This window comes from Aquarana catesbeiana, linkage group LG05 (genome assembly GCF_042186555.1).
Source record: "Aquarana catesbeiana isolate 2022-GZ linkage group LG05, ASM4218655v1, whole genome shotgun sequence".
Taxonomy (NCBI): Eukaryota; Metazoa; Chordata; class Amphibia; order Anura; family Ranidae; genus Aquarana; species Aquarana catesbeiana.
The window spans coordinates 297,135,395-297,147,452 of NC_133328.1; the positions used below are offsets into that span (position 1 = coordinate 297,135,395).

At 43.2% G+C, this 12,058-nt stretch overlaps 1 protein-coding gene across 1 annotated transcript in view; it reads right to left on the reverse strand.

The window, feature by feature from the left end:
• PTPN3 (protein tyrosine phosphatase non-receptor type 3) overlaps positions 1-12,058 on the reverse strand; it is a 366,738-nt gene that overhangs the window by 22,612 nt on the left and 332,068 nt on the right. The window lies entirely within an intron of this gene.

Below are 12,058 nucleotides of genomic sequence, written 5' to 3' on the forward strand. Positions count from 1 at the left end.
TAAATGTAAATAGCAGGAACGGATCTAGCTGAACACTGTGAGCAGGACGCACTGCACTAAATGTAAATAGCAGGAACGGATCTAGCTGAACACTGTGAGCAGGACGCACTGCACTAAATGTAAATTGCAGGAACGGATCTAGCTGAACACTGTGAGCAGGACGCACTGCACTAAATGTAAATAGTCTAGAAGATAACAGGAACGGATCTAGCTGAACACTGTGAGCAGGACGCACTGCACTAAATGTAAATAGCAGGAACGGATCTAGCTGAACACTGTGAGCAGGACGCACTGCACTAAATGTAAATAGCAGGAACGGATCTAGCTGAACACTGTGAGCAGGACGCACTGCACTAAATGTAAATAGCAGGAACGGATCTAGCTGAACACTGTGAGCAGGACGCACTGCACTAAATGTAAATTGCAGGAACGGATCTAGCTGAACACTGTGAGCAGGACGCACTGCACTAAATGTAAATAGTCTAGAAGATAACAGGAACGGATCTAGCTGAACACTGTGAGCAGGACGCACTGCACTAAATGTAAATAGCAGGAACGGATCTAGCTGAACACTGTGAGCAGGACGCACTGCACTAAATGTAAATAGCAGGAACGGATCTAGCTGAACACTGTGAGCAGGACGCACTGCACTAAATGTAAATAGCAGGAACGGATCTAGCTGAACACTGTGAGCAGGACGCACTGCACTAAATGTAAATAACAGGAACGGATCTAGCTGAACACTGTGAGCAGGACGCACTGCACTAAATGTAAATAGCAGGAACGGATCTAGCTGAACACTGTGAGCAGGACGCACTGCACTAAATGTAAATAGCAGGAACGGATCTAGCTGAACACTGTGAGCAGGACGCACTGCACTAAATGTAAATTGCAGGAACGGATCTAGCTGAACACTGTGAGCAGGACGCACTGCACTAAATGTAAATAGTCTAGAAGATAACAGGAACGGATCTAGCTGAACACTGTGAGCAGGACGCACTGCACTAAATGTAAATAGCAGGAACGGATCTAGCTGAACACTGTGAGCAGGACGCACTGCATTAAATGTAAATAGTCTAGATAGAAGATAACAGGAACGGATCTAGCTAAACTGAATACAGTGTATATATATATATGCAACACCTGGGATGCATATATATACACAATACACTGTAAGTGCAGCTAACTGACTGACTGTTCTGCCTAATCTATCTAACTCAAATCAAATGACACTGTCTCTCTCTCTCTCTATCTCTCAGCACACCGGAACACACACTACACAGGGCCGCCGTGCAGGCGGCCTTATATAGTGTGGGGTGTGTACTAAATCCCCTGAGCCATAATTGGCCAAAGCCACCCTGGCTTTGGCCAATTACAGCTCTCTCTACTGACGGCGCTGTGATTGGCCAAGCATGCGGGTCATAGTGCATGCTTGGCCAATCATCAGCCAGCAATGCACTGCGATGCCGCAGTGAATTATGGGCCGTGACGCGCCACACGAATTTAGCGCGAACGGCCCATAACGTTCGCAATTCGGCGAACGATCGAACAGCCGATGTTCGAGTCGAACATGGGTTCGACTCGAACACGAAGCTCATCCCTACTCATCAGTGCTGATGGTATGGAGGTGGATTAATGTGTATAGAATGGGCAGCCTGCACACCTGGAAAAGCACATTTTAATGCTGAAAGGTTTATCCAGGTTTTAGAGCAGCATATGCTTCCAATCAAACAATGTTTTTCAGGAAAGGCCTTCCATATTTCAGCAGGACAATGCTAAACCGCATACTACAACTATGACAACAGCATGGCTTCATAGTAGAAATGTCCGGGTGCTTCACTGGCCTGCCTGCACTCCAGACCTTTCACCAATCTGCTGCATCTTGAAATGAAAAATATGACGAAGAAGACCCAGGACTGTGGAGCAGTTATAATCCAATATCAGGCAAGCAAGCAGTGGAGCAACATTCCTCTCCCAAAACTTCTCCCAGATGTTTACAGAGTTGGTAAAAGAAGAGGGGATGTACTGTTCACTATGGTAAACATTACCGTGTCCCAACTTTTTTTAAAACATGCTGCTTCCATCAATTTCAATTTTTTTTTTTTTTTAACCCTTTTGCCTTTCCAACCCTTTAAGAGGTTTTAAATGCTGGGAGGCGGAGGAGGTGAATTCCGTTCATGTGACCGTTGTGATTGGCAGCCACAGTGGTCACATGATCAGAAAGCCTCTGGTCGTATGCATTGGGAGCTTTCCAGTACCTGCAGCAGCGCTGCTGGCGTGCATGGAGCACGCTCTCAGCACAGTACATGTGTTTACAAAGGGCTTCATATATGCAGCCTCTTGGTGCTAAAGCCCAGCCGCCAAGAGGCTGCATATATATGCATATGGTCAACGGGAAGTGGTTAAAATGGTACATTTTTTCAGTTTAAACATTTGATTTTTTTTTTTTTTTTCTATTGTGAATAAAATAGAGATTTAGAGGATATTTTCAAATCATTGCATTCTATTTTTATGTAGATTTTACACAGCATCCCAACTCTATTGTGAATAAAATAGAGATTTAGAGGATTTTTTCAAATCATTGCATTCTATTTTTATGTAGATTTTACACAGCATCCCAACTTTTCTGGAATTGGGTTGTAATTCATAGTATATTTTCCTCTCAATATGTGTCTGTATAAACGATCCTTATAATGTCCATGAGTTGTAAGATTTGTATGCAGTTTTTGTCAGTGACCAATATTGAACTGCAGATAAATTATGTGTAGTGCTACACCACCCCCTAGTGGATATTTTATATCACAATATTCTGATCAAATTGTAGTCACGATAACCAAACGTTTGTAAGACAAAAACAAATGCTTTTCTTATCTAAAGAGTTGAAAATATTTTTCATGGCTTTTTTTATTTAAAGAGTTGCAAACATTTTTACAAATTCAATATTCATGTTGCATTTTATGAATGCTATTTAGAAGAAAAAAAAGATTAAAAATGTGGTAAACATAGTAGCTCCCATTTTACTTCAGGCTGCATAAAGAGTAGTAAAAATGTACGATACTGTGCACTCACACCAGACACAGTTGAATTGAACCATGCCTTAGTCCAATTGCCCCTTTCCCTTCTCTGCACTCTCACTGTACTTTAACCCTTTCATGACTAAGCCTATTTTTGAAATTTGGTGTTTACAAGTTAAAATCCGTATTTTTTGCTAGAAAATTACTTAGAACCCCCAAACATTATATATATATATTTTTTATAAGAGAATCTAGAGAATAAAATGGCGATTGTTGCAATATTTTTTATCACACGGTATTTGTGCAGCGGTGTTTTAAACGCACATTTTTGGAAAAGTGACACTTTCATGAATTTTAAAAAATCCAAACAGTAAAGTTACCCCAATTTTTTTATATAATGTGAAAGATGATGTTACGCTGAGTAAATAGATACCAAACATGTCACCCTTTATAATTGCACGCACTCGTGGAATGGCGACGAACTACGGTACCTATGAATTTCCATAGGCGACGCTTTAAAAAAATTTTACGGTTACCAGGTTTGAGCTACAGAGGAGGTCTAGGGCTAGAATTATTGCTCTCGCTCTGACGATCGCAGCGATACCTCACATGTGTGGTTTGAACACCGTTTACATATGCGGGCGCGACTTCCGTATGCGTTTTCTTCGCTGCGCGAGCTCGTGGGGTCAGGGGCACTTTAAAATGTTATTTTTTTTTTTTTTATTTATTTTTTTTATTTTTGTACTTTTATAAATTGTGTTTAAAAATTTTTTTTTTTTTTTTTTTTACTTTTATTGCTGTCACAAGCAATGTAAACATCCCTTGTGACAGTAATAGGTGGTGACAGGTACTCTTTATGGAGGGATGGGGGGGTCTAAAAGACCCCCCATCCCTCCTTTACACTTCAAAGTATTCAGATCGCCGAAAACGGCGATTCTGAATACTGTGTACTTTTTTAAATTCGGCGCCATTGGCAGCCGAGTAAACGGAAAGTGACGTCATGACGTCGCTTCCGCGTTTACAACAAGAAGGCTGGAACGAAGCCGCTCACAGCTTCGTTCCAGCCCGCCCCCAGCTGCCGAAGATTCCCGCACGGGAGGCCCGGTAACAGCGGCGGGAGGCGGTGGGAGGGGGATGTCCCCTCCCGCTCCTCCGGTATAACAACCGAGCGGCTTTTAGCCGCATCGGTTGTTATACTCGGGTAGCCGATCGCCCGCTGAAAACAACGGTACCGGGATGATGCCTGCAGCTGCGGGCATCATCCCGGTATAACCCCGGAAAGCCGAGTACGCATATGTGCGTACGGTCGGCGGGAGTGTTCCCAGGCATTCTTACATCATCCAGACCACAGTGATCCTTGCTTCTGTGCTCATTGTACTATGGACAGTTTGCACTCACATCGAAGTGAACTGCTCAGGACCACAAATGAACCATGCCCAAGGCCACCTCTTCTAAGTGATCCTGGGCACAGTGCACATAACTATTCCCAGGCACATTTCGGAGCACTCACACTGCACATATGTCCAGACCAAGAGAGTTAACCATGCCCAGGCATGGTTTAAACTTCCAGTGCACCCTTCAGTAGAGGTGTGGTTGCATACACTGTTATAAAATATATGTTGCTCTTTTATTCAATTATAAGGGTGAGCCATTTCTCAGACTTGTGGCCGGCACTGTGGCTTTTCATTCATAGCAGCTACTTCTTAAGGGAGCTTTCTGTGCTTGTTGTTCCACACTCAGACCCCTTTCACACTGGGGTGGTTTGCAGGCGTTATTGCGCTAAAAATAGCGCCTGCAAACCGCCCCTAAACAGCCTCCGCTGTTGTTCGGTGTGAAAGCCCGAGAGCTTTCACGCTGAAGCGGTGCGCTGGCAGGAGAAGAAAAAATCTCCTGTCAGCTGCTTCTTTGGAGAAACCGCTCCTGCCCATTGAAATCAATGGGACAGCGTGGCTATACCGCGGCTATACCACGGTAATACCGCGGCTACAGTCGCGCTATACGAGGGGTTTTAACCCTTTTTCGTCCGCCAGTGGGGGGGTTAAAACCACACCGCTAGCGGCCGAATACCGCGGTAAAACAGCGCTAAATATATCGCTGTTTTACCGCCGACACCCCCTACCGCCCCAGTGTGAAAGGGGCCTCAAGTGTACTGATGTCTAGCTTTCCTCATTTTGTAGTAGTAGTTTTTTGGGGTTTTCCCCTCACAAAGGCCTACACTTGCTGAGGAGACCCTTCTTAACTCATAAGCAACAAATAAAAGTTCTGGCTGGCTGGAATTAACATAAAGACGTATCAGAGATGTCAAAGTGTTTTGGTGGTCCAAAATTACCCCTTTCTTCAGGGCTGGCTTCTGCATCTTTGGCAGCCTACTCAGAACTGCTAGCTGAAAATGGCTGACAGCTTGTTTATGTCAGCATGAACAGCTGATTTTTAGGCTTTGGATGCCACCCACAGAATTGCTTCCAAGGATTTAAGATTAGCTGTTCAAACTGACATAAGCTGCAAGCTGTTTTCAGCTAGCCATTCTAGACTGGCTTGCCACATGACAATCTGATATCCAAATAACCCGAAGTATCTTCGTATTTAGTAATGTGGTTTCACAGCAGTAGGGTTCTATGTTCAGTTCCTGCCATAAACACTAGCTGTATGGAATTTGCACACTGAGTACCATTCAAGCTATCAGTCAACCCGTCATCTCCAGCATGCCACTGAAGGCAGTAAATTGCATTTTTATAAATTATTAACTGTCATTTTCACAACAGTTCAGCTGTGAGTGTGAAAAGAAAATAATAAGATAGCTGCATGTGGCTTTAAAGTGGTATTAGGTTTTGCTAAACGAGCCGCTAGTAGCAGAACTACTGTTTTTGCTATTTTTACAATTTTTCATGAGCTTCCTCCTCATATTGCCCTTGGTCATGCTGCTAAACTCCAGATATCCAGCTGTATCCTATGAAGTCTAGAGTCCTATGAAGTCCTAGAGTCTCCTCTACCTTCCTGTTTAGAACTACAATCATATGTGCTGTTCCAGAGTGCGTGCACAAACACACACACAAAGAAAGAGGGGCATAGAGCCAAAACCACTCTTCTCTTACTCCTCCACAGTGGTGATTGACAGCAGCTCCCTAGTCATTATGGCTTTGACTCTGTGTGCCTTTCAGGACTGGCTGCACATAGGTCCCAGCAAGCACAGGGGGAAGCCATATACCTGGAGTTGGGAAATGCAACTGGAGGGCAGTATGAGGCGGGAGCTCAGAGGAGAAATAAAAAAACAAGAACATGTAATTTTTCCTATTAGCAGATCATTTAGCAAGAATAAAAGTCGTGTAACTCCCATCTCCAGAGTTTTTTTGGCTATTCCTAGACAATTGTATAAATTATAAAAACAATCTAGGATATGAAACACAATGCAGGGATCTTACTATGGGAAGTCAAAGTAAGAAATGTGCATCAGGGGAAACATACCATGGGATGAGGGTCTCAATTCATTAAACGATATTGCATGTGATACTTGGATCACATGACTTATTTGATTCAAATATCACATGCAATATTGAAAAATGCAATTCACTATTATTTTATGAGCATAAGCATGAGCGTGTGACCCCCCCCCCCCCCCCCATCCTGAACCATACCAGGCAACTTGCCCTCCCCCCCCCAGCAAAGCACCTTGTTCTCATATTGATAAGAATAAGGGCAGGCTTAATGGAATCTGCTACTCGTTCACAAAATAAATGTCCTGTAAAAATAAAAACAGTAACAGTTTTTGACAAGTCTTTTGCAAAAAAAAAATAAAAGTCCCTCAGTGTACACTCATCATCAATAACTTCATCCAACAAGGTAGGTCCACATCAATCACGATAAAAGGCTGACACCGACCCCTCCCACTGCTTGACAGGTGCTGAATGACAAAGGGGTGGAGTCATCTGGTACTGTCATTGACCATGTGTGAACATGTCCATATTTGGTCAATGACTTCATAAGGGGGCATGTCACCTGCAGACCTCACAACCACCATGGCAGGATTGTGGGGAAGAGGCCCTTGTCCACTTAAAAAAAAAAAAATGTAAATTAAAAAATGTACTTGTGAACTCATGATAAAACTATCTCTAACAATTCATAAGCCCTGGTTCAAATTAGTGTGATTTCCGATGAAACTGAGTTGCACAGAATCGCAAGGGAAATGTTATTCTCTATGGTGCCCATTGACACAATGCAGCACAGCAAGGCACATTTTTGGAAAAGGGTCCTGTGCTACTTTGGATTGATGGGGTATCAGCATTTTACATCACTGGACAACGTGATTGATGAATGATGTACATTTTTTTTTAAAATAAAGGCGTTGTCAAAAACTGTTTTTTTTTTTTTTTTTTTACCATTGACTTTTTTTGTAATGGAGTATAAATACTTTGTATTCATAGAGGGGGTGGGATCTGGGGACTTTCAGTTTCTGATAAGCCCCAGCCCACAGACCCCCTCAAACACCAGGCCAGGGTCCCCCTTTCCTTGCCTCCCAGGCTGCAAGCTTGGTTAAGGGTCTGGTATTATGGATGTTGGGGGGGACTTCACACCTTTTTTTATTGGCGTGAGGTCCCCCTTTAAATCCATACCAGACCCAAAGGGCCTGTGTTTCTTTTTTTTTTTAATTCATTCCAACTCCATTGTTTACATTTTGTTTTGCTGTCAGTCAGGAATCTTTGGCTGACAGCGGAGATGAGTCACACTGGTTGTAAAAAAACAAAACAAAAAACTGTAATATTTTGTTCCGTTTTATGGTCTTATGGCTGCACCAGCTTTGATACATCTTTTAGGGTGTGCCCCCCCAAATATCTTGTCTATGGGCAGGAGCACCCCACTCCTTCATCATTGCTTGTCATTAGTGTCCACCTGTGTTATAGGTGGAGACCTTTAGTTCTCCCATATAGAAGTGTATGGCTCCCATGGTTCAGAGAAGCAGGATCTCCCATTCTATGGATAGCGTAGGACCCACTAACTATGGGGTACTTTGTCTTAGTAAGTGGGCTTAAGCGCCATATAGCAATATGGTGTGACCAAATCCCCATTTTTTTTTGAAAATGTTCAGGTGTTTTAAATAGCCTTGCAGGAGGTAAATGTCTTTTTTGCATGTGTGCACTGTAATATTTTAAAGTGGTTGTAAAGGCGCTGGGGTGTGCTGGCTCCCTAACAACTAGCAACGATCAACCATGCAGTCCCCTTCCCCTACAAAAAAAAAAAATGCAATGGCATGAAAAACATATAAAAAATGCACCAATATAGCACCACAAAATCGCACTGAAAATTGGAGCTGAACTAGTGTGAACCTACCCTATTTCTGCTTCCTTTAAACTAAGCAAATAAAAAGTTTGTACCCAAGTCTTGTAAAAAAAAACCCCACAAAAACAGTATATATACATACTGTATATACACATGTACGCACCATTTACCATTTCATCATAGCTATATAATTGCTCCAGTACCATAAACAGGTGCAACAGTTTAGTGGTCAACAGGTGCCTCTTGGTACATGGGTTTCTTACACAAAAGATTGGTAATAACTGCACACTTGAGAAGTACTTTGGTAAAATGACATGTCAGGGGTAATTTGGTAGATATCTGGATTTATAACTGCAATCACACGATAATAACATAGAAAAACACTATACTAGAGACCAGCTAAGATTGTGCGCTGTTTTTAAAAATTCTATTTTCCTGACAGGCTCCATGGCAGCATACGTGTGGGTTGACTCCGCCTCCATAACTACCCAATAGGACCCCTCCCTATAAATTTCAGCTGTGAGCTCCTAGCCGTGTTCCTTTTTTGTCCTCCCCCGTAGGATCATATGTTTTGGTTCTCCTACCTGAAGACGATGTCCTACGATCGTGATCGGCCGAACGATATGATGTTACATCCCTCTGATAAGCCTTGACTGTTAGCAGGGTATGGAGTGTATGGCAGAGTAGGCGCTGAAGAGCTTGAATCATGTCTACTATTGGAAAGACAAGCATGCACAGGCCTGTTTGCCTAGCAGTTTGCAGGTGGTTCATGTTCCAGTGGCGGCAGAGTTCCAAAAGTTCCTTCGCTTTGCAGTGGGTGATCAACACTTACAGTTTACCTGCCTTCCATTTGGTCTCACAACATCACCTCGGGTGTTCTCCAAGGTTCTGTTAGCTGTTGTTGCTCTACTCGGAGTCAAAGAAATTCGTCTTCACCACTATCTAGACAACCTCCTCCTTCTAGCCCAGGACAAAGGTCAACTTCTAAAACAGGAGTCTAGTGATTTCCACTCTTCAAGAGTTTGGGTGGCTCCTGAATTTGGAGAAAAGTAACATTAATCCCTCTCAGTCTCTCATATTTCTAGGTGCCCATTTCAACACGCTGGTAGGCACCATCTCGCTACCCGAGGAGAAGATTGTGGTGATCCAGGACAGGATCCGCTCAACACTCACGTCATCTCACCTGTCCACTCTTCAATGTCTGAAGGTGATTGGCACCATGGGAGCCACCATTCCCATGGTGAAGTGAGCGCAATGGCATACTTGCCCATTCCAAAAAGGGTTTCTCCAACAATGGGATTCTCCCAGCAAGAGTCAGCACATCCTTCTCACTCCATCCCTGAGAGATTCTCTTCTTTGGTGGCTTCAAGGGAAAAATCTCCGCAACTGCCATTCAATCCTTCCCATCACATGGGTTACAATAACCTCAGATTGCCTATCGGAAGTGGCTCAGGGCAGATGGAGCTCACCATCTCAAAGGATTGTATCCAATATACTGGAGCTGCGGGCAGCCTTTCAGGCGCTCGGGTCTTTCCACCATCTGAGAACTCCTCAGTGATGCTCCGGTTGGACAATACAACCGCGGTGGCTTACATAAGGAAGCAAGGTGGAACTCGCAGCTGGTCTCTCCTATGAGAGGTGGAGCCAATCATGAACTGCCAGCTGGTCTCTCCTACGAGAGGTGGAGCCATCATGAACTATGCTCATAAGAATTTGTCCAACATTTCGGCAGTCTACATTCCAGGGGTTCAGAATGTACAAGCGGACTTTCTATCTCATGTTCAAATGGACAACGAGTGGTCCCTATACAAAGAGGTGTTCAAATGGCTCCTAACACTGGGAGTGTCTCCAGAAGTGGACCTCTTTGCATCCCCATGCAATTACAAGCTGACCAAGTATTATTCGAGGTTGTGGGATCTCCAAAGCCTATGGGATAGATGTCCTCATGGACCGTTGGAGGTTCAGCAAGGCATAAGCCTTCCCTCCGGTACTTAACACTCTTTAGTTATCAGGATTCAATTCCTCTGCCTCTCAGGCTGGATCTTCTATCCCAAGGCACAATCCTGCATCCATGCCCTGCTCATCTACATCTCAGGGTCTGGTTTTTGAGAGGGGAAGGCTCGAAGCCTTAGGTTGTCCAGAAGAACCAACTCTTCTTAATGCCAGATGGAAGAGCACTAATAAGAGTTTACTAGCGTATCAGGTCCAAGTTTACAGAACACATGTCCTCTAGACCTAATCCTTGTGGTTCTCCAGAAGTCCAGGATATCCTTAGCTTTCTGCAAACAGGTTTGGATTTGCCCCTAGCAGTAAGTTCTTCGTGTTCAAATATCAGCCATCTCGGCATTTACAGGAATTTCATGGGTTAATCACTCCTTGGTTCATCAGTTCTTCAAGGGTGCCATCAGGCTATGACCTCAAAGAAAATCGAGGTTTCCTAAATGGGATCTTCCTCTTGTTCTAGATTTTCTTTCCACGCTTGAAACAGATCCTGACAAACCTCTATCAGTCAAAGATCTCACACTCAAGACCGTCTTCCTGGTGGCAGTAACCTCAGCCAAAAGAGTGTCTGAAATCAGAAACTTAGGTTCAAAAGAGCCTTTCCTGACCTTTTTTCCAGATAAAGCAGTGTTAATTCCCATGCTGGGCTCAAACCCTAAAGTAACATCTATTTTCCACGAAAATCAAGAAATTGTGTTGCCTACCTTTGGGACAACAGAGGGTCAAGATGTCCATCCCCTTGATGTGGGACATACTTTGAGTCAATATTTGGAAGTTACGGAATCTTTTAGACAAACGGACTTTCTTTTCATTCTTCTACATAGAAAAAATAAAGGAAAACAGGCTTCAATTAGATCCATTTCTGCTTGGATAGTACAGACCATTCAAAAGGCTTATAAAGCGAAGGGCTTGGCTCCTCCAGAGGCAGTGACTGCACACTCAACTCGGAGTATCTCAACCTCTTGGGCGGCTTCTCGTCATGTCGCGCCTGAAGTTATATGTAGAGCGGCTTCTTGGTCATCTATTAATACTTTCGTTTCCCATTATTGTGTTGAACCAGTCGCCTTGTCATCTGTTAATTTTGGTTTGAAAGTGCTGTCAGTTGACAGTGTTAATTAAATTTATTTTCTTTGCTCAGCATTGTGCCCATTGTGTTTGGCGAGTTATTTCCCACATGTATGCTGCCATGGAGCCTGTCAGGAAAATGAAAATTTATATCAAATACCGTAATTTTCCTTTGCCAATGCTTGGAGTAGGCTAGTTACGAAACACGGCTAGGAGCTCACAGCTGAAATGTATAGGGAGGGGTCCTACTGGGTAGTTATGGAGGCGGGGTCAACCCACTTGTATGCTGCCATGGAGCCTATCAGGAATAGAAAATTATGGTAAGTATTTGATATAAATTTTCCTGCTGCAAGTGATCTTGGGGCCTGCCATTTTTGTTTTTTTATTCTCACTTAAACCTTGCGTTGCCATAGAATTTGTTTCTCTGCGGAATGGATGCCCTGGTCAAGAGCTTAGTTTGGTTTCAGTGATAACCAGGCATGGCACAGAGAGAAGAAAAACTTACTACTGTTCAATTTACTGGGATAAGTGGCTTTTATTTCTAAATAGCATTGCTGTGTCATGAAATGTATTTATTTTAGGGATTTTTGTGTTTTTTTTTTCTGTAAATATAAATAATTAATGATGCACAACTAATAAACTTAATACATTTTACAGCTAGCAAGTGTTTCAGTTTATAGTATGTTTGATCTGGACAGCTGTCATAA